This window comes from Marmota flaviventris, chromosome 4 (genome assembly GCF_047511675.1).
Source record: "Marmota flaviventris isolate mMarFla1 chromosome 4, mMarFla1.hap1, whole genome shotgun sequence".
Classification (NCBI taxonomy): Eukaryota; Metazoa; Chordata; class Mammalia; order Rodentia; family Sciuridae; genus Marmota; species Marmota flaviventris.
The window spans coordinates 110,520,243-110,525,289 of record NC_092501.1 but is presented as its reverse complement, the minus strand read 5'-3'; the positions used below and the strand labels follow the sequence as shown (position 1 = coordinate 110,525,289).

The 5,047-nt window shown below is 38.2% G+C and overlaps 1 pseudogene; it reads right to left on the bottom strand.

Annotated features, from left to right (window-relative positions):
* Nucleotides 1-1,067: 1,067 nt before the first annotated feature.
* On the bottom strand, nt 1,068-2,560 carry LOC114094865 (E3 ubiquitin-protein ligase ARIH2 pseudogene; annotated as a pseudogene).
* Between the last annotated feature and the right edge of the window lie 2,487 nt (nt 2,561-5,047).

The following is a 5,047-nucleotide window of genomic DNA, read 5'->3' as shown; positions in this document are numbered from 1 at the left end:
GGTCTCCTACCATTTCCATATGCTTTCCCTTCTCTCTCCCTTTCTCTCCCCCCACTCGACTTTGTTTAATGTTAATCTTTTCCTCATGCTCTTCCTCCCTGTTCTGTTCTTAGTTGCTCTCTTTATATCAAAGAAGACATTTGGCATTTGTTTTTTAAGGATTGGCTAGCTTCGCTTAGCATCATCTGCTCTAATGCCATCCATTTCCCTGCAAATTCTATGATATTGTCATTTTTTATTGCTGCGTAGTACTCCATTGTGTATAGATGCCACATTTTTTTTATCCATTCATCTATTGAAGGGCATCTAGGTTGGTTCCACAGTCTAGCTATTGTGAATTGTGCCGCTATGATCATTGATGTGGCAGTATCCCTATAGTACGCTCTTTTAAGATCCTCAGGGAATAGTCCGAGGAGGGTGATAGCTGGGTCAAATGGTGGATCCATTCCCAGCTTTCCCAGGTATCTCCATACTGCTTTCCAGATTGGCCTTACCAATTTGCAGTCCCACCAGCAGTGTACAAGTGTACCCTTTTCCCCATATCCTCGCCAACACTTATTGTTGTTTGACTTCATAATGGCTGCCAATCTTACATAATTCTAGAAAACTTCCCAGAGATGAAAGATGGAATGGATTGCCAAATCCTGCAATCCAATTTGTTTTTTAAAAGGGCTCTGTGTTATCCTATGGTTTGCCCTTTTTAAAAAAATATTGTACAATCTTTGAAAATTACATAAGTTGTAATGATCTAATACTATTAATAGCCATTCAAAAACACTAAATAAAACAAAACAAACAAACAAAACATTCTCTCCCTCTCAACAACCATCTGGGTGAACTTTTAAGTTCTGAAAAGAAGCCAATTTAATATGAACTCTACCCTGGTAGAAACAAAAAGCAAAAAGATGAGAAGAAAACAAGTTAACTAAAAAGTGTGTTGCCAGTGTCACTCAGAAGTGGGACCCTCGCTGTTGCCTGGAATCGTGAAAGCCAGAGCCTACAGCATGCAGTAAGGCAGCTGGGAGTCCTTACAGCTACAACTCATCCCAGCATGTCCATGTCCCAACTTAGGTGTCATGGAAATCCTTCAGCAGGGTTCTTCTCCGCTGTTTTGCTATGTGCATCTGGTTCTCCAAGTCCCCTCTGTCATAGCTGTCCACATGCTCCACTTTCCATGAAGGTTTTCAATCTCAGCCTCTAGCGGAGCCTGCTGGTATTCAAACAGCTTCTTCCTGGGGCCAGACTCCATGTAGTATGCATATGGTTAGGTATACTGCAGGGTATATCAACACTAGACCAAGAGCTTGGCAGCATTCTGTAGATACTACCAGTCAATCCAAGTTCCCAGATTGTTCATCACCCTCTCCTGAATCTTCTCATGAATCTGCTGGAATGTTTGTGCCTCCAACTGTAAGCTTTTGTTGTCTTTTTTTTCCACCTCTCAAAATAGAATAAGTACTTCTTGAGGGCCTCCCTGGCCTGGGCTTGCTGACTCTGGTTGACAGTGTCAGGATTCTCTGGTTTGTTCTCTTTTACTGACTGTACTCATAGTACTCACTGCCATGACTCTTCCAATCTCCTAGACACATCCCCCAGAAGTCGTGTTTACATTTGGAGCATCGCATATGATTGCAGCCTCGTTCTTCTCAATGCAGATGTTGTAATTGGGACAATCTTTAATGTGAGCACTAATGTACTTGGCCATTTCAGAGTCATCTGCAAACTTTGTGAGCCATTTCCGGATTGTGGTGCAGTCTGTGGAGGCATGATACATCTGATGACACTTGAAACAAAAGACCTCATTGCACCGATTACACTGCACTTGGAGAGCTCTAAGCTCCTGTATCCAAATAACCATGGGGCAGTCTGCACCAGGGCACAGCTGTAGCTGGTAATGACTCTCCATGTAATTGCTGAAGAGGTAGGGCCTATATTTGTCTTTCACTTCTTCATTGGGAAAAAATGGAACCACAAAGTCTTCTAGTGTACAGAGTGGGCAGTCCTGAGCCATACAAGAGACTCCCACACCCACACCATCCTTGACAAGTACAGGGCAGTGCTGCTCCCAGAAGCTGCAGCAAAACTGGTGCTGGCAGGCCAGAGACAGCAGGTTTTCCTTCCACACAAATTGCATACACACTGCACAGTGATGAGGGGGATGGGTAGTGGGGACATGTTTTGATGGATTGGGCTGAATTCATGCCTCAACAAGCAGTTGAGAAGAATTGGACTTATATCTGACCAATATCTCTGAGACTTGCCAGTGGAAATTAACTAAGATGAGTTTGGCAACAGAATGAGATACCTTTAGGACAAAAGCTAAGCTGGTCATGTGCTCGTTGAGGGCACCCTCAGACTCCTTTTATGTCAAGCAAGTGAACTGGTACTCCTAAGGATCAAAGGCATCAGCCCCCTGTTGCTCCACACTACTTGCTACTCCCACATAATAATCCTTTATGTCCCCAGAGTCCTCCTCCTCTTCCTCCTCCTCCTCCTCACAATTTGGGTCATAGTCCTCTTCATTGCTGTCAGACCCCTGGCTATTTATGTCCACAGACATCTTAGCATCCAGTCAAGTTGCAGATCAGGAAAGGAGTTGCAGTTGCTTTCTCTCCCTCCCCCCAAACTTTACCGCTTTCTCAAATGCATTAGTGTTTTTTGTCTTCTGTAATTTCTGCAGACCCTTCAGGCAGCTGTCACCCAAATATTTTCAGCATCGAGGCTGAAGAGCACAGGTGGGCCAGACCAGGTCAGGTGGACCACATGAACAGGACTGAGGTGCAGTAGCAGTGGAAGCATCAGGCGGATGTCGGTTGGGCCCGCGCTGCTTCCTCTGTGGTATTTCATTCTTTAATTAGTGTTTTCCAGTGTGCTGGGTCTTGACTCATTGTTACCAGTTTCTGAATCTCATACATAGTCCTCTGCCTGCATTTATTTACTATTGTTTTATGTTCTTTTGTGAAATGTCATAACCATCAAGCATTAAAAAATATACAAATTTGAAATTACAGATATGTATGTTTGAATAATGCTTAACGATCTAAGAAGTACATGAATGTGGACAAGTTAATCAATTACTGTGCATTTCAGAAACCTTTAAGGTAGTTCTTCACAGACTAGTTATGAATATTAAGTATGAGTGAGGGGAATGTTTATGACCTTTAATAGAACCTGGCAGAAAATAGCTACTAATTGTAATTTTTTTTTCTTTTCTTCTTTTTTTCTATGTGTACAAACATCATGACATTCGGTTTTACCATCAGCTATTTACATACTTCAGACCAGCTTGCTTTCTTGACATATTTATCCATTTAAAAAAAAAATTCATGCACTAAATATATTTTTATTTTCCTTGTGTCTCTATCAGTTTCCATGACTCTGATGTTTCTCCTTTTCTTACTCTTACCCTATTAAAATAGTTGAGGAATACACTAAGCCAATGTCTGAGTAAAGGTAAATGAACTAAAAATTATTGGGGTGCATACCGAGTTGATAAATCAGTAAGGGAAAAACAAACCACCCAAAGTTGCCTAGGAATGTATGGAATTCAACAAAGCAGTAGGGGTTCCTACTTGCCCCCTTTTCTGATCTTCAGCAGCAAGTACCTAGATAACAAAAAATCATTACCCCAAAGAAGACAACTATTGATAGGCAAAGAGTCAAAGATATTAATTTCTCTACAATATTTGTCATGAAAGTATAAAGTTTTATTTTGATAACAGACATAGTGTTGAAGAGAATTATTTTTCTGTGGGGGATCTGAAAACATTTCATGTTCATACTCTTCCTGAGGACTATAACCATAATCTTACTTCTTTTTAGACTATGAGATTTTGAGATGCATATCTATCATTAATTTAGTCATATTTCTGTTCCTTGCACTAACAATCCTGTAAAGCACACTTATGCCAGCACACACATACAAAAACAAAGATTCAAAATCCGATATAGTGGAATTTATAATTTATAGTTCACTACATATTTATATGTCCCTTTGGTGAATAAATACATTTCTCATCCAGCTGTGTCCCACTCAGCAGGGTGAAATAGAAATCTGGTCAACACAGAGAAGAATACTCAACACAATGTGGGTACTTCAATATGGGATTTTCTGAATACTGCACTTGCTTTTACCATCCTGTATTAGATTTTATATAAATATTCAGTGTGATAGAAATCTATAAAATGCATATTATCTAAAGGAATCTTGGAAATGTCATTCAAAAGAACAATACTGATCCTTTGATCTATTTACTCATTTATGATGTTTTTCTCACAAATGACAATATATTAAGTCATTACTGTAATTACAAAGCCCCTAATTTCAACATTTTATTAATTATGGAAGAACTGATAAAGCATATCAATAGGACTACATTATAAAAGTAACATTTTGATCTAAACACATACAACATAACTTAGATATATACATGAGTGTGATATTTGTTATCATGCTTTAAAACTGAAAGCACTCATTATTGTTATAAATATTAAGTTATAATGAAATATTAAAGCACGTATTTAATAAAGGATGAAAATTAACTGAGCATCTTAGCATCTGCCTATAATCGCAGCTGCTTAGAGGCTGTGGCAGGAGGATCACAAGCTCAAGCCCAGCCTCAACAGCTTAACAAAAACTGTCTTAAAATAAAAACTAAAAAATAAAAGAAAAATAACAAAAGACTGGGGATGTGGCTCAATAGTAAAGCACCCGGGGGTTCAATCCCCACTACCAAATCCAAAAATAAATGAATAAAGGTTGAAAATTATTAATCACAGATACATATGAAATAACGAATAAATTTTATTTGTCAAAAATATTATATATATATACATATATATATATATTTGATACTAACATGTAAATAAACTTACTAAAATTGTTTGCTTGCATTCTTATTTTAATAAATTATTTTATTGCTTTGAAAGGAACAAATAATGACCAAAACCCAATAGAATTAAAAATGATAGATAATGTATTATTACATCTAAAAGGGGACTATGATTCTGAATTCAATTTTTTAACTTGTCTAAAAAAGATTCACGA